This window comes from Eretmochelys imbricata, unplaced genomic scaffold (assembly GCF_965152235.1).
Source record: "Eretmochelys imbricata isolate rEreImb1 unplaced genomic scaffold, rEreImb1.hap1 Scaffold_29, whole genome shotgun sequence".
NCBI lineage: Eukaryota > Metazoa > Chordata > Testudines > Cheloniidae > Eretmochelys > Eretmochelys imbricata.
The window spans coordinates 208,694-234,446 of NW_027554341.1; the positions used below are offsets into that span (position 1 = coordinate 208,694).

At 57.0% G+C, this 25,753-nt stretch overlaps 1 protein-coding gene and 1 pseudogene across 1 annotated transcript in view; both read left to right on the forward strand.

Moving 5' to 3' along the window:
• LOC144258649 (uncharacterized) overlaps positions 1-25,753 on the forward strand; it is a 164,018-nt gene that overhangs the window by 77,288 nt on the left and 60,977 nt on the right. The window lies entirely within an intron of this gene.
• Positions 41-10,501, forward strand: LOC144258640 (von Willebrand factor A domain-containing protein 5A-like; annotated as a pseudogene).

Sequence of the window (25,753 nt, forward strand, 5' to 3'; positions counted from 1 at the left end):
GCTGTAAGGGGACGGGGCCACCCGCTACGTGCTGCTGACCATGCTACACCCTCGCTACACGCCCCACAGTGAGACCCACAGATCCCCCTGCGCCTCTGCTACATGCCCCACTGTGAGACCCACGATCCCCCTGTCCCCACTCCGCGCCCTCCAGTGAGACCCACAGATCCCCTACCCCCATCACTGTGACACCAACAGACCCCCGCCCCCCCCCCCACACGCCCCATGGTGAGACCCTCCTGTACCCCAGCTGTGTGCTTCCAACCATGCTGCACCCCTTTTACATGCCCCATGTTGAGACCAGACCTTTAGGTACCCTAGATCCCACATAGCTCCCTGTACCACATAGCCCCCAGAACCCCAGCTACACACCCCACTGTGAGTGACCCCCCAGCCTGTACCCCCTGAAACCTCCATAGCCCCTTCTACGTACCCCACAGTGAAAGACCCATATAGCCCCCATAATGCCCCATAGGCCACTACTGTGTTCCCTGCGGTAAGTGCGCCCCCCCCCCCCGGTCTGCAGTCACCGCCCCAGGGTATATGACCCACCCCAGCCATCCTGAAATCCCCTGATATTCAAGCCCAATACCCCCCAAAAAACTCATACCCCCCATCTTCCCCCCACTCTCCCAGCCCCCTGGCCCTCACCCCGTGTCTCTCTCTGCAGGGTAGGATGGGGAGAACATCACCCAGGAGGTCCCACGGGTCCTCCAGGGGGAGCTGCCCTACACCCTGAGCCGAAGCGCCATGCTGCAGTCGCCCCACGGCATCGACCACGTGCTCTCCAACTGCCCCCTCACCCCCCTGAGCTATACAGCCGGGAACTTAACCACTGCCCAGGTAAGGGCTCACCTGGACACCTGGGTCCCAGCCATCCCTGCTGGGAGGAGGGTGCTGGGGGTGGGGCAGGGGGAGGGTTCTGGGCTGAGGGGTGGGTTCCAGGGAACGGGGCTGTGGGTGGGGGGAAGGTCCCGGGGGTGAGAGATGTGGTGTAGGGCGCGGGGTGGGTCCCGAAAGGGGGAGCATGGGCCAGACTCTTTGGGTGATTGAGGGGGTGGGGGATCGAGTGACAGCAACGGATCTGGGGAATTTCCCAGAAATCTGCCAGTTTGGGGATGAAATCCCTGGCAGTTGCTGGGCTCTGTAAGTCTTTAGTGTCTGGGATTTTCCCTCTCCTTGTTTCTCAATGGAAGTAAATGGAGGTGGGGGGACCAGGAAAATGTCACCCCCAAATTGGAAAGATTTAGACTCCCCAAAATGTCAAACTTTTGCAGTTTTTCACCAGGAAAAGCCAAGTTCCCACGTTGGCCTTTGGGGTTGTTTTTCCTTCTCTTTTATCCACCTAACCCGGGGGGCCCAGCCAGCGTTCCCAGGGTCTGCCCCTCACCCCGTCTCCGTTGGGGGGTGCCGGGCGCGAGAGCCAGCAGGACCCTGCCCCCCCCGGAACCGTGTGGAGGTGACTGAGTGTCTGTCACCCCCCAGGTGTCACTGGCCCAGGCCCCCCCGTGGGACAGGGAGTTGGAGCTGCTGGTGTATTACACGGAGCCACCCAAACCCAGCGCGGTGCTGGAGGCCGGGCTGCCCGGAGCCGAGCCAGGTGCGGGAGGGGATCCTGAACCCTACTACCCCTGGGCGGGGGCGCAGAGGGGGATCCATAGGGTGGGAATCTGGGGAGGGTGAGGTAGGTGCTGAGCGGTGACATAGGATCGGGGGGGTCATGGTGCAATGAGGGGGATGATGGGGGAATGGGGAGTCCTAGGGCTGCTGAAGGTGGGTGCTGGGGGAATCTGGAGGCAGGCGAGGGTGGGGGGACAGGAGTGGGGGGTCTTGGCAGAGCTGGCGTTGGCAGGGCGAGGTGTCTGGGAGCAGGTGGGCACTGGGGAGCACTGCAGGTTTGGGAGGCATGGGGGAGAACTGGGGATGGGAGAGCAGGCACTGGGGAGCTGGGTACGGGGGTGGGGATTTAAGGGGAGAGGGGGTGGGAGAGGGACAGAGCAGTGGGGGTGGGTCTCTGGGGACAGTCATGGGGCTCTGAGGGGGTGGCTCACGGGCTCGACCCCATGCCCACCCTATTAGGGGGCTGGCCCCCGTCTCCCCGCAGGCTCCCTGATGGGCGACCCGGCCGTGATGATGACCCTGCTGCCCAGAGTGCCTGAGGTGGTGCCGGCCCAGAGCCAGCCGGGGAGTTCGTCCTCCTGCTGGGCCGCTCCGGCAGCACGGCCTGCCCCATGGACGCAGAGACCTGTCCCGCCAGCGCATCAGCAGCACCAAGGGACGGCCAGGCGGGAGGCTGCGCTAGATGGGCCCGTGGGGCCGTGCCGGGGGAGCAGCCCAGGCTGGCTGGGCCCGTGGGGCTGGCTCTCCATCCGTCTGTCTGTCCCCAGGAGACCCTGGTCCTCCTGTTGAAGAGTTTGCCCCTGGGTTGTTATTTCAACATCTATGGCTTTGGGTCTGAGTTCGAGTCCTTCTACCCGTGAGTCCGAAGGGCAGGGAGGGGGCTGTCTGGGTTAGGGGGCAAGGCTGGTTAGCGGACAGAGGGTGTCTCTTAGTTAGGAGGCAGGGTGTGTCTGTGGGTTGGGGTCAGGGCATGTCTGTTTGTTGGGTGCAGGGGGTGTCGGTGGGTTGGGGACAGGGCTGGTTAGGGGGCAGGGCATGTCTGTCTGTTGGGGGCAGGGCTGGATAGGGGACAGGGGTGTCGGTGGATGAGGGGGCAGGGCTGGTTAGGGGACGGGGTGTGTCTGTGGGTTGGGAGTCAGGGCAGGGCTGGTTAGGGGGCAGGGTGTGTCTGTGGGTTGGGGGTCAGGGCATGTCTGTTTGTTGGGGGCAGGGCTGGTTGGGGGACAGGGGTGTCGGTGGGTGAGGGGGCAGGGCTGGTTAGGGGACGGGGTGTGTCTGTGGGTTGGGGTCAGGGCATGTCTGTTTGTTGGGGGCAGGGGGTGTCGGTGGGTTGGGGACAGGGCTGGTTAGGGGGCAGGGCATGTCTGTCTGTTGGGGGCAGGGCTGGTTAGGGGTCAGGGGTGTCGGTGGGTGATGGGGTGTGTCTGTGGGTTGGGAGTCAGGGCAGGGCTGGTTAGGGGGCAGGGTGTGTCTATGGGTTGGGGGTCAGGGCATGTCTGTTTGTTGGGGGCAGGGCTGGTTGGGGGTCAGGGGTGTCGGTGGGTGAGGGGGCAGGGCTGGTTGGGGGACAGGGGTGTCGGTGGGTGAGGGGGCAGGGCTGGTTGGGGGACAGGGGTGTCGGTGGGTGAGGGGGCAGGGCTGGCTGGGGGCAGGGTGTGTCTATGGGTTGGGGGTCAGGGCATGTCTGTTTGTTGGGGGCAGGGCTGGTTGGGGGACAGGGGTGTCGGTGGGTGAGGGGGCAGGGCTGGTTGGGGGACAGGGGTGTCGGTGGGTGAGGGGGCAGGGCTGGTTGGGGGACAGGGGTGTTGGTGGGTGAGGGGGCAGGGCTGGCTGGGGGCAGGGTGTCCCAGCCCCAGACCTGTCGGCGCCCCCCGCAGGCAGAGCGTGGAGAATACCCGGCAGACCAAGGCCGGGTCCCTGCAGCGCCTCCAGCTGCTCCAGGCTAACCTGGGGGGCACCGAGATCTTGGAGCCGCTACGAGCCGTTTACCGCAGCCCCTGCCGGGACGGGCACCCACGCCAGGTACCGGGGCGCTGGGGCCAGCCGGAGGGGCATCCTGGGGCGGGCCTGGAGAGTGATTGTGGGGCCGAGGGGTGATGTGTGGGGTCTCAGAGAGGGATGCGGGCCTGTGGGGACAGACTCTCAGACTTTCAGGACAGAAGGGACCATCCTGATCATCTCATCAGGCCCCAGCTCCTCGCTCCCCCTGGGGACAGCCCCACCCCTCAGGCTGAGTCACCGGCACCCCCAAACCCTGAGTTACAGGCGTCAGGTCACAGCGACGCCCCCCAGTTGCTCCGGTTCAAACCAGTGAGTGCCCCAGGCTGCCGAGGGAGACCAACCCCCTCGGGTCTCTGCCAGTCTGAGCCAGGGGAAAATCCCTTCCCCACCCCAAACGTGGGGGTCAGCTTGCCCAGAGGATGGGGGCAAGACCGCCCCCAGCCAGCCCCCGGGAAGGATTCTCTGCAATAACTCTGAGCGCCCCCCCACTCCCAGTGCCCCGCTGCCTCCCATGGGGTGTTTGCTCCCAGCTGTCGCTGTGGGCCATACGCCATTACAGGCCCCTCTTTGCCCACCTTCCCCCCCACACTCCCCTCAGAGGCTGTTCAAGGGGGAGACCCTGGGAGAGGGGATCGGAGAGGGGCTGGGGGCCCTGGGGGGCAGCCGAGCGGGGCCAAGGGGTTGCTCGGAGTGGGCCTGGGGCTCTGGGCCAGATGGGGGGCCACTGCCCCTGGGGGTGTGAGCAGGGCGTGGCACGTAGCAACCCCGGGGGGGAGGTACCTCTGTATAGAGCTGGGAGGGGCAGCGCTTTGTGCTGTGCCCAGCTCTGGGGGGTGCCCTGCAGCCGGGAGGGGCAGGAAGGTCACTGGTGGGGGGTCAGGAGGGAGCTCCTGGAAAAGTGCCCACAGCAGTTGGTGGGTTCTTGTCTCCAGGGGCCGGTGAACAGGTGATGGTTTGGGGTCATGCCTCGGGGTTGGGGGTCACAGAGATGGGGAGGTCAGCAGTCCCCGTCTGTCAGCCCCTCAGGGGAAATCTCTGGGAGGGGAGGGATGGGGCTGGGGGTCTCTGGGAAGGTCAGTGGGGCAGACTCTCCAGGAGGCTGCTCCCGTTCCCAACAGGGAGGGGGTGTCTCTGAGGGGGTTGGGGTCCCTGGCTCTGACAGCATCTCTCCCCCGCTCAGCTGTTCGTGTTTACGGATGGGGAGGTAGAGAACACCCAGGACATAATCGCAGAGGACCCACAGGTAACTGGGGGTGCCTAACCCCCCCCAGCCCTGCCCCCATTAGCATTGCCATCATGTGGACCCCCACCACCATAGTGCCCAACATCTGCCCAACCCTTTGCCTCACCCTGCCTCCCAGCCCCACGAGCATGGGGAGCCCCCTCCAGTCCAGCCAGCCCTACTGGCCCCCCTCCAACTGCCCTGCCCCCACCCAGCACTAGATGGGCCCCACCAGCTCTGCCCCTCCACCTCCGGTCTCTGCCCCCTCCCCCCCCCCAGGTGCTTCTCCTTCGGCATCGGGGATGGGGCTTCCACGGCTCTGATCAAAGGCATTGCTCGGGCAGTCGGGGGCAGCGCCAAGTTCATCACCGGACAGGACCGCATGCAGCCCAAGGTGAGAACCCAGCAATCCTGGCTCCCAGCTCCCCCACTCTAGCCTACTAGACCCCACTCCCCTCCAGAGCTGGTGACAGGACCCAGGAGTCCTGGCCCACCACGTGTGTGCCGGTCCCTTGCCAGGTGCCTCAGTCTCTGAAGTGGGCCCTGCAGCTGTCGGTGACCGGGATCTCACTGAGCTGGGATCTGCCCCCTGGGATCCAGGCGGAGCTGCTGCACTGGGACCCCGAGGTGATCTTTGCTGGGCAGCGGTGCCTTGTCTACGCCCAGCTCCGCGGGCAGCCCCAGGTGGGAGAGCGAGGTCCCCCGAACTGGGGTGCCCCCAGGGCTCGGGGTCAGTGACTGAGGCAGGAGCCCCACGGTCCCCTCCTGGGCGATAACTCTGGCCTCTAATGATGGCCATTGGCTGGAGCTCCCTGTGCTACCCCAGCCCCATTGTTCTGAATGGGGAGAGTTCACTCTGACCCCTAACGATGGCCATTGGGCCAGGGATCTCTGTGTTACCCCAGCCCCATTGATCTGTGTTGGAATTGATAAATCTGACCGCTAATGATGGCCATTGGGCGGCAGGTCTCTGTACCAGCCTGGCTGCATTGATCTCAGGGCAGGTCTACACTATAAGTTTTCATCGGTGCACCTGCACCGGTGTAGCACGTCTGGAGAAGACGCTCTAAGCCGACGGGAGAAGCTCTCCTGCCGACGTAGCACTGTCTGCACGGGGGACTAAGGTCAGTGTAACTACGCCACTCATGGGTGTGGATTTTTCATGCCCCTGAGCGATGTAGTTCTACCAAAGTATGTAGTGTAGACGAGACCTCAGTGGGGATCGATAACTCTGACCTCTAATGATAGCCACTGGGCTGGAAGTCTGTGAGCTGCCCCAGCCCCACTGAGCTCAATAGGGATTGTTATCTCTGGACCCTAATGACAGCCGTTGGGCTTACTAAGCCAGCCCCCCAAGTGGTGTTCGTTGGGTGTATTTGCCCCCTTTGTTCTGTAAGCTGGGTCTGAGGGGTCCCAGGGCATCTTCTCCCCCCTTGCAGTCCACCTCTGACCACCTTTCTTTCCCTGCAGCCCCCAGACATTCCCATGGGGGGCATCACCCTGCAGTATCGCATCCAGGACCAGACCTACCAGGAGACACCGCAGTTCTCCCTGCAGCCACAGGATGGAGACAGGTGACAGCAATGCTCCCCTGGCTCCCATCCCCCACCCCAGGCTGCTGGGTCCTGCCCCGCCACGTCCTCACCCCAGCAGAACAGAGAGAGGATGGGACCAGCCCCCCTTCTGTGACCACTAGACCCCACTCCCTTCCCGGGGCCAGGATAGAACCCAGGAGTCCTGCCCCCCCCCATCCCACTAGACCCTGCTCCCCTCCCTGCAGCGGCTGGAACCCAGGTGTCCAGGCTGACCCCGTGAATCTCTCTCCCTGGCACAGGCTGCCCGTTCACCGGCTGGCCGCCAAGTCGCTGCTACTGGAGCTGGAGGGGGCCGTGGGCGCGGGGTCGGAGGGGGATGGGCACCGGGCACTGGAGGCCAGCCTGAGCTCGAGGGTCGTCTGCTCCCTCACGGCCTACGTGGGGGTGGACGTGGAGCGGGGGCAGCTGGTGAGGTGGGATGTCCCGCTGGCAGGTAACCCCCAAAGGGCTGGGGCTCCTGGCGCCAGGGGGGGACTCAGCATGTGGGGGGGACTCGGGTGGGAGGGGGAACCTGGCACTGGGGGCGGTACGGGGAGGTGGGGGGAACCTGGCGCCAGGGAGGGATCCCAGCACAGGGGGATCCCAGTGTAAGAGGGGGGGACCCAGAAGGGGCATGCAGGGGGCATCATGTTTATGGGGTAATGTCCCTTTGCCCCTCTCCCTGCCCCCCTGACTCCCGGGGGCTGTGCTGCCCCCTCCCTGCTCCAGGGTGACGGCGACCCCAATCCCCATACCTCCAGGGCATGGGGAGAGCAGGGGCACAAGCATGGTGAGACGGGGAGTAGCACCGCCCCCCACCCCAGCCGGAAGAGAGGGGTCTGTGCCAGACAGACGGACAGAAGTAGACAGGCATGCGGATACCCAGAGTCAGACAGGGACAGAGACCGAGAATCAGCCGACAGACCCAGACGGGGACAGGACGGAGAGACGCAGAGAGAGAAACAGACCCAGTCAGACAGACAGACCGACCCGGGCAGATGCAGGGACAGGAGGGGCGGGCACATTGCTGTCATGAGCAGACCTGGCTAGTAGGGGCCTCTCGCCCCCCAGCATCCTGCCCTCATCCATGGAGTGCAGCACCCACCCCTGCATCCCCTGGGGCTGGAGGAGGCGTCCTGGCTGGGGGGAGAAGAATGGGGCTGTGTGGACTGGATCTGGGGGTCACAGCCAGGGGGGAAGGGGCAAGAGCTGGGAGATCCTGGCTGTGATGGAGCTGCAGGGAGAGGAGGATGGGGCTGGGTGTGGGGGGGTCCCAGCTCGGGGAAAGGGGCTGGGGGGTATGGAGGAGGGGTCCCAGCGGTGCGTTGGCTCTAAGTGTCTGGGGGGGGGGCGGAATTCTCTTCCCTCCCTTTGCTTCTCTGGGTCTGTTTTCGTGTCCGTCTGTCTCTGTGTCTGTCCATCTACTCGCTAAATTTCGATTTCATCATGGACTATATGGAGGTGATAGACTGGGTCTCGATAGACCCCATCTGCGAGCGGCCGGCGAGCGGAGTGCGCCTGGACGAACCGAACCAGCGCAGCGTCTTCGGGCGCTTGTCCCGTGACTTGGCTGCGGCACGTGAGTACCTCTGCCACGCATGCCTGCAGCACCCAAAGTCCAGCGCCGGCCATCTCCTCCCTCGCAAGCGCCTGTCCTGGCTCCGTGGCCTCCCAAAGCTCAGCCGGGGGGGCCCAACACAAGGGCAGACAGTCCTGCAATCAGGGGGCCCCACCGGAGACGGCACCCCAGAACGGTGAAGGGGGCTGGGAGTCAGGACTCCGGGGGTGGGCAAACGCCAGGGTGACGCTTCATCGGGTTAGAGACCCATGTGCCCTGAAGGTCACGGAGCTGTGCAAGTCTTTAAAAACGACATAGAAAACGAAGGAAATTCCTGGGTGAAAAACCTTTGTGTCGCTGAGGGAGGGGGAATTCTTGGCTGTTTTTTTTAGTGTCATGAAGCAAATTATCTCGAAAGAAAATGAATAAAAAAATAAGGAAACCCCCAGGCAAAAAACTCTGTGAAGGTGGAATTTGGGGTGTGAGTTTGTGTCAGTGAGCTAAGGGGGTGTGTGTGGGGCGGGGATCAGTAGTTTCTCGTAACAGGAATGTCCCTGAGCAGTTCCCTCTGAAATAAAGCCAGAGGGAAATTCCCAGGCAAAAAAACCTTGTGAAGCTGGGTCTGAGCTTGGAGGTTTGTACAGGCGAGTTCAGGGGCAAAAGTCTTTCTTGGCACCTTTTGCTTTATAAACGAAGAAACCCACAAAAGGCAGAAATTTTAAAGTGAAGGTTACCTTAAAACCTGCATTTGGAGAGTCTGGAAATACAAAGTGACTGTAGCCCAGATAACTTTAACTCTGCCCCGTAACCCTGGCCCATGCATGGCTATAATATCATATAGACTCTGTAACATCCCATCCCCCGCTACCCCTTTAGACTCTTGTGTCTCTCTGCGGATGTAGGTCTGTATCGCAGGTTGTAGTGGGGGATGGTCCCAGGGACAGACTGTGTTTGAGAAACACCGTGGGGTTGTGGAATTAATGCCTGGGCAGGAACAGTCACAGGGAGTTGGGTGCCCATCTCCAACTGAAAGTTAATTATCATCCCATGGGTGCAAGAAGGGGTAGAGTTAAGGATGTCTTTAGTGGGGTAAAGTGTGCAGAGGAGCAGGTTAAGGACACCCATGGAGGGACAGAGTTAAGGCCACACAGAGGGTGACAGTTAAGGTTGTTGGCTGTCCCCCAGCCTGGACAGGCCATGTCGCTGTTCTGTACCCACAACCCTGTGCCAGCCCCATCTTCCTGTGTCTCTCCCCAGAGCGGGCACCGGAGGAGTCTCCCTTGCTGAGGCTGGTGTCTCTGCAAAATGCCGACGTCTCGTGGAACCTGGACCCCTGGCTGGCTGCTGTGCTGGGGGTGAGCGAGACCGACGCCAGGGGGAGGATACCCAGTGAGGTGAGCGGGGGTGCAGAGGAGAGGGGAGAGATCAGGGGCAGGTGCCATGGGTTGGGCCTGTTCTCTGCTCCCAGATGAGATTGGGGGTGACCCAGTCGGGGGCAGGGGGTAGTCTGAGGGTGGCTGGATTCTAGGACTCCTGAACCTGGAGCCCAGTGGGCGAGACTGGCCCAGATCGGGGGGCTGGGAACCCCCCAACGGGATCGGAGCATTGGATCGAGGGGGCCCAGGGCCAGATGGAGGCGCCCAGGTTGGGCCCTGTCTCAGGCCATCTCTCTACTCCCTGGACATGGCACTGGGCATCTGGGTAGAGGGTCCACAGTGCTGGAGCAGGGGTGATAGGAACCCTCTGAGTCGGGGTGGGGGGATGGAGTGGGGGGGTCCCAAGGGAAGGGGGAGGGCTGGGTGAGGGATGGAGGTCAGGGGAGTGGGCCAGGCTGGGCGCTGACTCAGGCTGTCTCTATCCTGCCCCCCACAGGACGTGACCCCCAGCATCTGGGCTACGGTGCTGGCCATGGTCTGGCTGCACGGCCAGGCCATGGGGCAGTGCGACGAGTCGAGCTGCTGGAGGCCAAGGCTGTGGGTTGGGTGCGGGACTGAGCAGGTGAGAGGGGGCCTGGGGGGTGGGGGGCAGGGACAGGATCCAGGGTCTCGACCCTGAGAGCCCCTGCCCCATGGGGCCCCTAAGCCTGGGCCCAAGGAACCTCCATCCTCACGCCCCTGTCCCCACGGCCCAGAGCCATGAGCCTGCCCCCCATGTCCCATAGCCCAGCCCCCTTCAGGGCCCCGAGAGCCTGTGCCCCATGGGTCCCAAGGCCCCCATTCCTGAGATTCCTCCCCCCGGGGGCCCCACAGCCCAGCCCTCGAGAGCCCCCATCCCAATCCCAGCACCCTTCTGGGGTTTCCGTGCCCCGCCCCCCAGCACCTTTACTTCCCAGGTTCCCAACCCCCACGCCAGTCCCCCACATGCTGTGAGCTCTGTTCCCTTTGCCCCCAGGCCCTCCCCTCGTTCCCCGGGCTGGGGTCTCTCCAGTGCCCCCCTCTCATTTCAGGGGCCCAGCTGAGCGAGTCCCTGGAAGCTGCCAATGCCCTGCTGGGCTGCATCGTTGGCCCTGCCATCTTCGGGCTCTGAGCCCCCTCCAGGATCCCCGCACCCACTCCCCAAACTACCCTGGGTGTCCAACTGGGAGCCCGAGGGCCAGCAGGGGACACTGGGTGCAGACCCACTTGGCTGGCCTGTGCCCAGCCCGGAGCAAACCCCCAGCTGGGATCCCACCACTGCCACCAATTCGGATGCATCTGCCTCCCACTGGCTGAAGAGGAGCGATGGCTGCCCCCCAGTTCCACCGCACTCTGACCCACTCTTGAGTAACCCCCACGCTGCTCACAGCCGCCGCCTCCTCTCTGCATTGTGGGAGAGTCTTCGGGATCGCCTGCATCAATGTTGCACATCTCTTCGCTTTTTACAAATGACTGAGGGGTCCCTCTGTAAACAGCCCCCAGCCCCCACCCCAGAGGTGGCTGCACTGACCTCACCCTGCCTGAGCCATCCAGTGTCAACCTAGTCCTATCTGCACGGAGTTCAGCTACTGGACAGCCAGCCAGACCAACCGGATCTTTGCTTGTCCAAACACGACCTCCTTTTGTCGTAATGGCAGTTTTCTCTTCGCTGGACAATCCTGAACGCAAACACGAGCACAGTGATTGGCTTAATTCTTCATTTCCTCTCTGCCTAGGTCCAGACTAGAGCTGGTCAGTCATTTTCCAGCTGAACAGTGCTGTGTTGGCAAGTGCAATTCCGTGGTGAAGGCTGAAAGGTGGAATCAGGCAGCAGATGGAGGAAGCTTGCCCCGTGCTGCGTGTTGTGAATCCCTCCCTGTTCACCAGCTGCTGAATTCTCTACCACAGGAAGAAATGCTTCAAAACCTGACCGTCCATCTCGACGGTTAATGCTCACGCTGTGTCCATCCTGGGCAGCACCGGGCCCTTCTCAGGACATCCTGGGACTCAAGCAAAAGATGAAAGACCTCAGCTGGTTAATTCCCTGGAAAGAAAGTGCTATTTTTATCAAGAAACTGCAGGAACATAAGGAAGAAGCAAACAGTTTTCCCACTTCATGTTAGCCAGTATTGACCTCCTTTGAACAGCTTTCAGCATATGACTCTGTGCTGGGTGGTGTCCCTATTTCAGCCTTTCTGTGTCCGAGAAGGCAACTCAATAAATTCAATTTACAGCCACATTGTGCAGCGACTCCAGGGAAGGATTAAGATACCAGGTAATGGATTAATTGCCTTAAGGCCTGAAGGAATGCTGCCCTGGGACGGAGATTTCCCCAAAGGCCAGACGGAATTCAGAGATCTTAATTCTCACTTCCCGCTATGAATAGTTGAACTTGAATACCAGCAGTGACACCCTGGTCCATTGAAATCAAAGGCGGTTTTGTCTTCGACTTCAACGGGCACAGTATTTCAGCCCATATTACGAGGCTTTTGCAAATTAAACCCTGTGGCTGGGATTTTGGAAGAAGTGGTTGAGGCACCCAGTTCCAGGGGATTTGTCCTCTTTGAAAATCCCAACCTACTATCCTGTTCCAAACCCAATGAAGTCAGAGGAAAGGCTCTTTTCAATGGGAGCTATTCCCCAGCTCTCTCTGAAACTCCAGCCGGAGTAAGTCTTTCCAGTGGTCTTTAGATAAACTCCGTTGGTAGCAGCCGATTGCCTAGCTCCCTTCGGCGCCTTTGGATATCCCAGCTTCTAGCTGACTCCAGTGGACTTTGAAGCAGAGCCAGTCTGTATACCTGAGCCTTTAGATAGATAGAAAATCCACACACAGAATAACAAAATAAAAGCATACGACCATCTGTACTCACACATATGTGACCATAAACAGCCTCATGTACTGTAGCACACCCATTAATGTATGAACTCTCCAGCCTGTAATGCCCCATCCGTTCCTGTCTGGTCCTGGGTCCGAGGTCCTCTCCTTGGCTCTGGCTGGGCTTGGCATGCTAGTGACGAGAGCAGGGGACTGGCCCATGGCGTTCCCGGGTTCTGTTTTGGTTCCTGGAGGCAAATGTGGCCTAGTGGGTTGAGTAGGGGGGACTGGGACTCAGGACTTCTGGCTTCTACTGTGGTAAAAGCATCACAGAGAAACCATAATAAAGACAAGAAACCGATGTAAACACACTGAGCATAGCAGGAGTCACCCGTCAGTCTTATGGGGCCCCAGCAGGTCAGAGTCTTTCCAACGCTTCCGCCAGCCCAGAAGGTCCTGTCCATAGATGGGTCCGAGTCAGTTCAAGCTCATCCTTTCAGAGCAAAAGTCCTTTCTTTGTTTCCTCGTTTCTGGAAAAGCCAGCTTGACCCAATGTGTGCGAACCCCCCTGAGGGCGTGGAACTTCTGTTGAGCGGATCAGTCTGCGGTGTGGTGTCTACACTGCATTTTAAACCCATGCTTGTGGACTCGGTGTTTCCAAGCCCGTGCTTGAGTGTCCAGGCTTCATTGGAAGCCTGGGTTTACAGTGCTGGACCTGGGTCTTGGTTAGCTGTGCTAACATGTCCATACTGCACTGTGCAGACCTTCTGACTTGGGTCTGCGGCTTGACCCGCGTCCACACTGCACAATGACAGGGCTTGGAGTGATGGCCTGTCACCGTCTCCTTAAGAAGGACATTGTAACCCTGTGCAGAAAGAGAGGGTTGACTTTGGAAAGTTCACCAAAGCAGAGTTAATCGTGCAGCTGGAGGGGGATGACCGCTCTAAGGAACAGATTCCTGACCCCAAATGGGCTATAGCAGGATCTGGGAGCAGCTGGAGTGGGAGCCAGGCATCGCCAAGACTCCTGTCCCCGACCAGACGAGGGTCTTCACGATTGGGTTCCCCATCGGGGGATCGGAGACGGACGGGATTGGAGCTGAGTCCGAGAGAGCAAGAGGACTGTGGGAGACAGCGAGAGCCCGAGAAAGAGCTGCAGAAGCAGCAGCAGCATGAACTGGCGGTGGGGGAGCGGAGAGGCCTAAGGGACCTCCCCGGGGTGAGTGGGGATAGACCCCGGGGGGCCAGTTCCGCAGGGAACCTCGAGACTAAATTGCTGCCCCTGGTTAAGGAGGGGGGGATGTGGATGCCCATCTCACTGCCTTTGAGCAGGCTGGAGATTTGAACCAAGGGACCCTGCGGAAAAGCCCCGGTGTCTAGCTCCCTTGCTGGGTCCCAAGGCCATAGACTCCGTCAGCCAGATGGGTGGGGAGGTGGACAGGCTCCCACTCCTGATCCCAACCTATATGTCTGTGTGGAGTCTCCTGGGGCCAGGCCCCTCGGACCCCCAGTGGGAGCGGAAGGTGATGGTCAATGGGGAGACATTCCTGGGGTGGCGAGATCCTGGGACAGAGAGAACTGGTGTCAGACCCTGAGTGGTGCAGCCTCAGATGCTGAGGGGCTGTGTGAGCTGGGTGAGGGTCCCAGGGACGAAGCCCCTCGCCTTCCCTATGGCCCAGATCCCTGTGCAGAGGAGTGGGGCTGGCTGGTCTTTGGGGTGCCCCAGGACACCAGCTGCGAGACCCCCGAGTCTCAGTGGGAGTCAGGTTCTGACCCATCCCCCGAGCAGCATCCTAGGACCCTGGCCCTGAGTGCTTCCTGTGCTGAGTCAGACTGACCTGTGTGCACGCAGAAGGGGACCTTGGGCTCAGATGTGAGTCCGAGCCCGGGCATAGGGTGCAGTGTAGACATAGATGGTGAGTTGCTTTGCTTTACTCACCCCTCCCCTGGTATTTTTGGTTCCTGGAGGAGCTGGCATAGCCCTCCCCCATGGAGTTATGTACAATTCCTGGCCCACAATGATACATAAACTTAGTAGAGTGTGGTCACCAAAATATTGATGGGGTGCACTATCTAAGACTGGCCTGCAGAGAGTATCCCAGTGATGCACTGGATTGGGGAACATGGGTGCTGAGTTCAATTCTCAGCTCTATCACCTAATTATAGCGTGACCTTGGGTAAGTCACTTCATTGCTTGGTGCCTCAGTTTCCCCTTTCAAAAATAGGGATGAGGATGATGATGATATTCCCACTTACAGCTGTGCTATGAGGATAACTCGAAAAATACTTGGGAGTCAGATACGACAGTGCTGGGTGCGGTATAATGCCTAGGGTAGATACGTGAAGGGTAACATCTTGGTCAGTTACTGCAGCAGAAATAGTTCTGAGCAAGAAACTTCACTTATCAAATGTATATTTCACACCTCCTCTTGGAATAAATCCTTTAATCTTTGAGTCAGCGAGAGTAAACCTAGACCATCCCTGACAGGTGTTTGTCCAACCTGGTTTTAAAAACCTCCAGTGACGGGGATTCCACAACCTCCCTTAGAAGCCTGGTCCAGAGCTCGATTACCCTGAGAGAGAGAGAGAGAGAGTTTTTCCTAATATCCAACCTGAATCTCCCTTGCTGCAGATTAAGCCCATTGCTGCTTCTCCTCCCTTCAGTGGCAATGGAGAAAAATGGATCACCGTCCTCTTCAGAACAGCCCTTCGCTTATTGGAAGCCTGTTGTCGGGTCCCCCTCAGTCTTCTGGTCTCAAGGCGAAACATGCCCAGTATTTCAACCTTTCCTCACAGGTCAGGTTTTCTAACTCTTTGGTCATTTTTGTTGCTCTCCTCTGGACTCTCTCCAATGTGTCCACATCTTTCCTTAAGTGTGGTGCCAAGAACCGGACACAGTACCCCACTGCGGCCTCGCCAGGGCTGAGCAGAGCAGGACGGTTACCTCCCGCGTCTTACACACAACCCTCCTGTTAATACAGCCCAGAATGCGACCAGTGCTAGGGCCTGTGTTACACACGAGGGAAGATGAGATGGTCCCATAGTTTCCAAGGCCAGAAGAGACCAGGGAGTCCCTCCCGTCCAGTCCCTATAATGCTGCTTCCCTCTCATTCCTTATCCTTTGCTGCCCTCTGGCGACTGCATGAAGCAGCCAGAATTTCATGGAGATCTCCTGTATTCTCCATCTTTTCTCTTTACCGGTTCGCTTCCAAATGCTTCCCATTTGTCAGTCAAAACTCCTGAACAGCAAGGGCTGGTTGGGGCACTTGGACTGTGGATGGGATCGCAGCGCCCCAGGCACCTGCCGAGATTTGCCTTTTTATTAAGTCACCAGCAGGGAACGCACGTAGGCCCCAATCCCGGTGAGACAGGGCCAATGGGAGGTTGGCCTTTGATCTCAGTGGGGACAGGTTTTGACCTCACTGTCTATCTAGGTAGGTAAATGCCTCTGAGCATGGTCATGTCTGAGGACACGCAGGGATGAGATGAGTCCAGTGGAGCTGCGGCCGGGTCACAGCAACTGGGGATCTGCCCAGTGACTCCAATGGAGCGACGACTGATTGTGGGCCAGATCCTCAGCTGGAGCCAGAGTTTAAGGTTGATATTTTCCAATCCTGACAAGGTGATTTGGGCACACAATTCCCATCACATTTAGTTTGAAAACATCAACCTACGTGACGCGCTCAGTGCCACACAGGGAGTCTGGGGCAAAGCCAGGAACTGAGCTGGGAATTCCGAGGGCCAGTCCAATGCCTCCAACACACGCTCAGCCGTCACCGTCACGCTGGGGTCCGTGGGTGAGGGTCTCTGGCCTGTGCTATGCCCAGAACAGACTATATCACGGGGTCCCTTCCGGCCCTGGAACAGCTGGGAACCTATGAGTCTCCTAGAGAAACTGATCCATGGCTGTTCAAAAGAATCGTTTAGCATTAAGCATCCTTCTCAATGAAAATTGCAACCTCTGCTTTTCCCAAATGAACAGCTTTAGGAAGATTGATTTGTGGCCAACATTTTCAAATTGGGGGACCTAAAATTAATAATAATTAGGCTGGAATTAGGCACCTAAATCCGACTGAATTTCAATGGGATTTGGACATCTAGCTTCTATAAAGCTGCTTTCAAAGTGCCAAACTTCGCTCTCATCTGGCCCAACCGTAGACCTCAGCCCCATTTGGCGAAACTGAGGCACAGAGAGGAAATGGGTCATACTTTCAAAAGCATCTAATCCTAGTATCCAGAGGGACAGGTTTGTAAAGGTATTTAGGTGCTTTGTGGAATTTTCACAAGTGCTTAAAGAAGTTAGATGCCTGACTCCCCTAGAAATGAAGAGAAATTGGGCATCCAAATCCCTTTGGCAGTTTGAAAATCTTAGCCTTAATGTCTCTGTTTTAGTCTGGGTGTGTTTTTCAGGATTGCTGGGCAGCCCTGGCTCCCAGACAGGTCACTGAGAAATGCAGGTGCCCAACACACCTACAAGTCTGGCCACTTTGATTAGTAAGGATTTTTGCTGGCTAACTTTAGGCACCTGAGTTTGAAAACTTTTGCCTAAGTGATTTGGCTGAGGTCGCAAAGACAGTCAGGGCCAGCTCCGATATTAAAGCTAAGGTCTCTGGATCCCCATCACGTGCTCCAGACTATTCTTATGAATTCTTCTTCTTCTCCAAACTTACACCAGTGAGACCAAGGTTAGAAACTGACCTCTGGAGACAAATCAGGGTCTCAGATGCCCCAATGCATTAGCCCCACTTAAGTCACGGAAGGTGAATTCTGATTCACACTATGAAGACCCAGAACTGTAACAGAAATTTAACATTTTTGGTGATATATTGCTCTGTGTGTATGTATATATGTGAGGAAGGGGGAATTTTTGGTAATATTTTTACGACCTCACTATGTGCCTCGGTTTCCCCTCTATGGCACGTGGTTACCCAGTGCGGGGAAAAGGACTCCGTGTGTTTTCAGGAAAGGCTAAAAGACAGAGGAGTGTGCCTGTCAGCTCCCTGTCTGGGTGGCAGGAAGAGTCGTTAAGGAACTGGTTGAAACTGACCCAGATGAACAAGGGGGCCAGGGAGACAATGCCAGGGCTGCCTGGATTTCCCCCCTTCTCGCAGGGAAACTGAGCCAAGACACCACCTGCCAGCTGGAGAACGGAGGACTGGGCAGTGGTGAGCTGGGGGGTCAGAGGCGGCTTCCGGACGCTCTCTTTCCTGGGAACTGACTACAGAGGTTCGACAGACACAGCCTGGACATGGGGTTCACTGCGGCTGGGCGGGACCCCGGGCTGACCAGAATGGACAACGTTTTCACCTTCATTTCTCTGTGCTAACCGAAGAGCTTTCTAGGCTGTGTCTACGTGACTAATCAACCCGGCAGTTTTGCACACGCTGCCCGAATGTCACCGCGAATCCTGGGGGAGGCACCCGGGTCCCTGCACAGTGGACACGTCTCTCTCAGGAGTCTGGCTTTGCTGGACAGAGCTTACGGGATGAAGCAGGGGGGCTGGAGCCCCAGAGGGTCAGTCCAGGAGGTGGTGAGGCCACGTGGCCTCCCCTGAAGGGAGAGTGAGACCCTTTGGGGGTCTGGCCCATCAAAGGGGATCCTCCAAGGGACTGTTCCAAAGCTGGGGGCGCAGCATGGATCCTGTGGATCTGGGACAGTATGTGTGTGAGGGTGTTCCCCCTGCCGGAGGCTGTGGGATCTCCTGTGTATTTGTTTCAGAGTAGCAGCCGTGTTAGTCTGTATTCGCAAAAAGAAAAGGAGGACTTGTGGCACCTTAGAGACTAACCAATTTATTTGAGCATGAGCTTTCGTGAGCTACAGCTCACTTCATCGGATGCATATTGTGAAGTGAGCTGTAGCTCACGAAAGCTTATGCTCAAATAAATTGGTTAGTCTCTAAGGTGCCACAAGTCCTCCTTTTCTTTCTGTGTATTTGTGTGTGTGTGTTTTGTTGTTGTCCCCTGCTGGAGGGAATGAGACCTGCTCAGTGTGTGGGTGCGGGTGCATGCATCCCTGCTGTCCTCTTCTCTCGCTCAGGTGTGGGGCGGGATGCGTATTTCCCTTCTGCGCCCTCTCAGAAGGAAGGACACTTGTTCTGTGAGAGTGGGTGGGTGAGGGGGGAGAAGTGCAAGCTGCTTTGTGACGCATGGAGACAGCTCAGTTCTGGCCTGGGCCTGGCCTGGCAGGGGCTGCCGGAGCTCAGAACTCCACAGAAATACCAGAGCTCTGAGGACGCAGGGCCTGGGCCAGGCTCCTTCTCCTGCGTGCTGCAGACAGGGCAGGAGCAGTGCAGGAGGAGAGCTGCCGGTCACAACTGTGGTGCATTGACAGAGCTCTGGTGGGGGGTGGACTTGGATCGCAGAGGGTCAGGACGGACGGGAACTGTCAGCGCTGTGTGTTTGGGGCAGGGCAGCAATGACAGCTCCTTGCTGTGATGTATGGGCAGCGTCAGGATGGGCACAACAGGGGTATTGTCAGTCAGGGCTGAGATCCCTCAGCAGAGCTGTCAGGGAGTCAGGGCTGGGACCGCAGGGGGCTGCGGGTCGGGATGGAGGGGCAGCAGCACAGCTGTGTGTGTGTGAGCCCAGAGATGGAACGGGGTGGGGGAGAAGGGGGCTGTGGGTTAGGACTGAAGACATCGGCAAAGGTAGGGGTTGCGGGCAGGACAGCAATGCCCGTCAGTCACTGAGGCCTAGAAACCCAGAATTGCCTTTTGCTCAGTGCCCCTGGGCTGTGACGCCTTTGCTAACCTCGTGGGAAACTGAGGTTTGTTTACATGTCTGTTTCACTGCACCCCCCAACCCCCCAGCAAGCCCCTCACATTCCCTTACTACCTGAGGGTCTGATGGAATTTACGAGGGGGGGGATCACCTGTCACAGGCACTGGGAATGAACGGCTTGACTCCTTTGGCTTTACTCATCGGGGCTATCTGCATAGGAACAGGCCTGTCCCTTCCTTTGTCTAACTTTAATCAATGCCTCTGAGTTTCTGTTCTAATCAGCCCCACGAGACTGCCACCGAGACTGGCATTTCCCGGCAGTGTTGCCATTCTAATGGCCCGCAGCGGGACCCATTAAAGCAACGAGTAACTTTGTTTCTGCTGCTGGCCCATAATTCCTTGAGAGGGTTGTCAGCTCGCCAGGCCGGGCCCAGCCCTGTGCTGGGCTGAGCCCTTCTCCGAGTGCTCATTAAGACAAGCGAAGTTCTAATGATCAGCGTGTCCTCCTGTCGGTCTCGGTACGCTCACAGACGCTGCAAGGCTCATTGGAGAGAGTTCTTTTTAGAAGGAGCTTTGCTAACAGGAATATTTTAATGAGCACAGAATGAAGCAGCCTTTTGGGTTGGTTTGTTTTTCTGTTTGCTTTTTTAAATATTTTTGTCCTAAGCAGAGCGTCAGTGAAATTAATGTGTTTCAAATGAAATGGATCCAGGCTGTACAGCAGGTCACCATCGCCTCCTGCAGCACCCCTTGCAGCTGAGGGGGGCTTTGCTGGGTGCTGCTTCTGTCTTCCCCCCGGAGATCACGTTGACTTTAAGGCTAGTAGGGACCATCATGATCATCTGGTCTGCCCTCCTGCACATCGCAGAACCTCACCCACTCCTGGAATAGACCCCCAACCTCTGGCTGAGTTACTGAAGTCCTCAAATCTTGATTTAAAGACCTCAAGTGACAGGCAATCCACCATTTACACTAGTTCAAGCCAGCAAGTGACCCCTGCCCCGCACTGCAGAGGAAGGCAAAACCCCCCCAGGCTCTCTGCCAGTCTGACCTTGGGAAACCCCCCCCAAAAACCTGCATGTTCCCACGTCAACTTTTGAATTAATCACACATGTATCTCTGTTAGTTAACGTCCATTCACCTTAGTTCATAGCACTGTCAGGGTGCTCACGGCAAGAGAATCTCTCCTGTCTCATGTCAAGGAGAATAAACACATGCAAAAAAAAAAAAAACAAAAAAAACCCAAACCCAAACATTGACATAATATCCCCTCTATTAAGGTTGGATTTTAAAAGGGCTTTGAGAGGGATATAGAGGCCCAGCTCCCCTGGAATTTCAGCTGGCCCCTGTGAGCCCCTTTGACGATCCTGGGCTCTATCATTTTCTTCACTAACTTGGTGTTTATATCCTGGGAGGCAGTAGCTGGGGAGCTGGGAGCCTGCTGTCTATTTCCATGCCTACCACTGACCAGCTGGGTGACCCTGAGCAAATCACATGACTCCTCCGTGCCTCAGTTTCCCCATCTGCAAAAGGGGGTTAGCCATGCTTCTCTTTCTTGTAAGGACTTTGAGCTCAAGAAAATTGCACTGGGTATGTGGGTGTGATGGTGTGTCCACCCCACACAAGCCCTGAGTGGGTTAATGTGGGCTGGGAGGGGCCAATTAACCTTCGATGCTGCACCTGGAGGGAAACCAGGGCTTGATAGGGCCTAATGGCAGGTGAAGCCCAGCTGTGGGAGGAGCTGGGTGAGCATTAACAAGCCAGGAAGCCCATGCAGGAATGAGCTGCTGGGAGGCAAGATGTCTGCAGTTGTTCCTTGGAGAGAAAGGGAGTTGGCCTGGGACAAGGAGGAGATCCAGGGGGATAAAGAAGCCCTGGAGTTGTGTCCTGAGCTGGGGAGTCTGACAAGAAATCTAGAGGAGTGAAGTAGCAAAGGGGCATGGAGGAAGCTCCAGGGGTGAACCCAGGGGAAGGCAAGGAGATAGAGCACTGGGCTGCAGCAACTGGGTCTGAGACTGAGCAGGCCTAGCTTGCAAGTCAGAGGGTGCCTGGGTCCCCCCACCGGCAAAGTGGCCCAGGACCTGGCGTTGGGACAGAAGCTGCCTGAGAAGGCAGATGGATAGCTTGTCGGCTGGCACTGTGTTACCCTGGGGTGCCACATAGTGACCTGGCTGGAGGGCTGAGTCACAAGAAGGGAGCACCCTGAGTTATAGGGAGGGGTAACAATGTGAGCAACTCATAGAAGAGGGCACCAGATGGGGAGGGAACTGATTCCCAGACCAGCTAGGAGGAGGTGTGCCTGTGTTGAGTCACTCATTTCCCAGGGAGATCAGGCTGAGATTTCAGAAGTGCCGAGGGGATTTGGATGTCCACAACCAGCTGAATGGCAGTGAAAGTCTGTGTGTGTCTGTACTAAGGTCAGGGCTAGCTCATGTGCATTTACAGAGATGTCCTGGTCACTCCAATTTATGGTCCCCACACAGCTCTGCAGTATTTTTTGGGCCCTGCCTGCCTATGGGGGTCTGACCCCTTCTTCTAGCCTCCTCCTACCTGAATCAGGTTCAGGTGGAGCTAGCCTTTCTGTGGGCCAGAATCAGGGGAGCCCTTGCACCTCTGGATGGGGGAGCTGAGAACAGGCAGGTTTGGGGCATGTACCAAGGACCCACTGCTGAGAAGGGGGGTGCTTGACACACCAGAAACTCTCCAGCCCTGGGGTGGGGGGAGGGGAACCCCCACTAAAGTGAACAGGGGCAGTTCACGTGCCTCAGAGCTGTGCTTTCAGGCTGTATTGAGCCCTCCTGGGTGTTCTCTTTCAGCTGAGAACCTCTCAGGGAGATGAGTGGGCCACTTCCCACCTCTCTGAGCCCAATCTGCTGCAGATAGATGGGTGGATCCTCTCTCCTTCATTCTCCCTCTGCTTCATACAGTAATGGAGTGCCAGGGTAGCTCTGCCCTAGCCAAGGTTGGGAAGCCCTTCTTGTTAAGTGGATGACTCCAAGTGCTCTAAAATTCACATGCTTATGCAGATTGTGTTAAAACTTGCCATGGCAGTCCTGGTAGCAACTGCAAACATTGCGAGGCATTGCTATTGCACTAAACCAGTGGTTTTCAGCCTGTGGTCCACAGACCCCTTTGGGGTCCGTAGTCTGCGTAAGATTTCCAGAGGGGTGCATACCTTCCTTGGAATTTTTTAGGGGTCTGCAATGAATAAAGGTTGAAAGCCACTTCACTATAACCAAAGTATGGGGAGGAACACTGCGGAATCACAGAGCAACCGTGCGGCTAAGGGGAAAGCTTGTGCCCTTCCATACCATTGCTTTCAGCAAAACTCAAACTTCAGGTAAGGTAAAAGCCCACGTCACCTTAACTCTGCCCTCAGTGCGTGCTGCCCTGCCCCCATGACCATAATACACACGCTGCCTCTCTGCCTTGTTATGGCAATGGACGGGTATCTCTACAGCTGCCTGGCCCTCAGTGCTGAGCCAGGCCCTGTAAAATGTAACCAGTCTTTTACAACTATGATGCTTCTCGGGGTGCCCAGGGCTGGGAGTCACCTTGTTACCCCCTGCCTCCAGCACGAGGGAGTCCTGCCTGTGCTGGCTGAGTGAGAGCTCCGGACACAACTGGCCGCTCAGATGCTCTCCTTTGGTCTCCACCGGCCCTGCAGCCTCACAGTCGATGCACCCCAGCTCCTGAGTCCCTCCAAAGTGTCCCCTTCTGGCATCCACCCCGATTGCTGGGTTCCTTAGTTTCACCTTACCGCCCCTGCGCCCGGTCCTCTGTCACACAGCACTTGAATTCAGTCACAGTAAAACAAAAGGGAATTTATTTGAGAAAGAACAGAGATTCACACAGAAACAAGAGTGAGTGACAGAAGCAAATGGCTACATAGAAAACAAAATCATAAAGCACAAACTAGGGCCTAAGCTTACTCATGGTCACCTTTCCTATCTAATAAAGTAGATTCTCACCCCAAAGTTCAGTCTGTCACAGGGATTGCAGGCCCCACGGAGCTAGGACCTGGTCTTTCATAAAGCACCCCTGCTCGGCCAGGTACCTCCTCAGTGAACGGGTGCAGTCTCTTTCTCCTGTCATGTACGGAATCAGTCTTTTGTCTTTATTCCCAGACAGGGCTGTCCCCTTGCTGTCATTTCGTCTTTTTGCTTCCACGGGGTTTTCATGTTTATAGTGTCTTTGGCTTTCCGTTGATTGTTCTGGGTTGGTAGACAATTGAGCGAAACATTACATAATAGATGAGCCAGGGAGGGATGACAACTCCCTCCTAGTTAAATGGGCCATCACCGAGACAGAATTCCCTGCTGACTAACTCTTACTCCAAGACCATAAGGGCAAAACTTTTAGTACAGCTACATTATTCCCTATATGTACACCTCGCAATAATTGAGTAGCAGTACATTACAAGCTTTCAGTAGACACCTTGGATGCTACCCTTTATGGATAAACACGTTGAAAAAGATGTATTAGTTGTAGTGAGTTTGTCAGTTCTGAGACAGGAGTTGCTTGTAAACAGCAAACTCTTTGCCAGTTGGCACCAAGGGGCCCCTGTGTCACAACAATCCCTTCGCTGTTGCATGCATGATACCAACTAACCCCATACTTTCCCTACCCGTCATTAAAGCCGCAGACCACTCTCACATCCTATCTCACTGCTGTCAGTACCCATTCCAATACAGAATCATTTAGGTCAGTGGTTTTCAAGCTTTTTTTCATTTGCGGACCTCTAAAAAATTTTGAATGGAGGTGCAAACCCCTTTGGAAACCTTAGACATAGTGTGCGAATCCCAGGTTGAAACCACTGATTTAGGTTGTGTCAATAGCAGGGCACTGGGGTCATCTTGCCCCGGGCAGTGAGGACCTCTCAAGGTTCCTTCCCACCCTGCATTTCTGTGATTCACACAGGAACGTAGAGTGGAGCAACTCCAAGCTTGTCAGCAGCAAGGAAAACACCCTTGGGGTTCACAATGCCTGAGACAGATACTCAGGCTCCCTGGACAATGAATGGGGAGCGACAGGACTAAGACTGGGAGTCACAAAAGCCAGCGTGCTCTGCAGGCAGGCACCTAAGGTAGCCCCTGGGAGATGCTAAGAGGAGTGTGAAAACATAAAGAACAGTCTCGCTTCATCACAGTGCTACATAAAAAAACCCCTTAATAATAATAAAAACTTTTTTTGTTCTACACATAAAAGCACACAACTCATATTTTAATATCCATAAACTTAAACTTTCTGATGCGATGGATGTGCCCTCTCTCCACCACCGCAGCAGCCCCAAGCTGGGGTTGGGAAGAAGTGGGGTTCTCTCCCCCACCACAGTAGCCCCTGAATTCGAGCTGGAAAGGACAGGGGGTGGGGCGGGGGGGCTCTCCCTTGCCAAAGCAGCCACAGAGCTGCAGCTGGGAAGGAAGGGATACTTTCCAATCTGGGGGCGGTGGAGAGGCTTTGTTTGTGTTTGTGTGTGTGTGTGCGTGTTCTCTTGGGAAGCAGAGAAGCATCAGGTCAGAAAACCCCTCCTCCATTATAGTCTCCAAAAAAAGTCTCTCATATTACAAAAATTGTAAGTAAAAGCCAGGCAAGGCATGTTAGATTATCTTTTGTTTTTGCTTGTGCATTTTTCCTTGGCTGGAGGGAGGTTTATTTCTGTTTTTTGTAACTTTGAAACTAAGCCTAGAGGAAGTTCTGATGGGTTTTTGAATCTTTTGTTACCCTGTAAAGTTATCTTCCATCCTGATTTTACAGAGGTAATTTTTACCTTTTTGTTTTTAAATAAAATCCTTCTTTTAAGAACCTGACTGATTTTTCCCTTGTCCTAAAACCCAGGGGTTTGGGTCTGTACTCACTTTGTAATCAATTGGTTAGGATATTGTTCTCAAGCCTCCCCAGGAAAGGATATTTTTGGGGAAATAGGAACTCCAAATGGTCTTTTCCCTGATTCTTTGTTAAATCACTTGGTGGGGGGAGCATACCGTCCCAGGGCAAAGAATTTGTGCCTGGGGGAAGTTTTAACCTAAGCTGGTAGAAATAAGCTTAGAGGGCTTTCATGCGGGTCCCCACATCTGTACCCCAGAGTTCAGAGTGGTGAAGGAACCTTAACGGGGGGTGGGGGGTGCAGGCTCTGGGGTGGGACAGGGAAGGGGATGAGGAGTTTGGGGTGCAGACAGGGTGCCCCGGGGCAAGGGCCAGAGAGAAGGTTTCCCCCAGCCCTCTCCATGCAGGCAGCAAAGAGCTTCGGGGGTGGGCCCCCGACATTCCCCCCCACATCCCCCTCCCGCACCACACTCACCTCACACCACTGTCACTGCACTTGCTCTTAGGGCCCCTCTCAGGTACAGGAAGCCCACTCGTCTCCCCCGTGGTGGGTGTCACCGAGGGGGGAAAGCCTTGGTGGGGGTGGGGCTGCCCTTGTCCAGCGTGGAGCAGGAGCGGTGACTGCAGGCGGGGGGACCCCCTGTGCTGGTGGAGGGTCCCGCCAGAAAATGAAAGGGTCTGAGGGGGAAGGGCAAGCTCAGGGTCAGTCTGCCCTGGCAGTGGTAATTGGGGGGCACTAGGGCCCTGCGATGGCAGGTGATGCAGGAAGGCAGCATGGAGCTGAATGGGAGAGACAGGGATGCTCTGGGCTGGGGGGGGGAGGTGCACAGGAGCAGCAAGTGGGGGCCAGGGGACATTCGGGGGGGGCACATGGGGGCGGCAGGCGGGGCTGAGGGAGAGACCCGGCCCCGAACCCGGGTGGATCCGGGAGCCCAGGCCCTCAAGATTACTGGAGCCCAGGCACCATGGGCCCATACAACTTGCCGCCCCTGTCGCCATGGCCATGGCGGCAGCGGGTTGCTGGG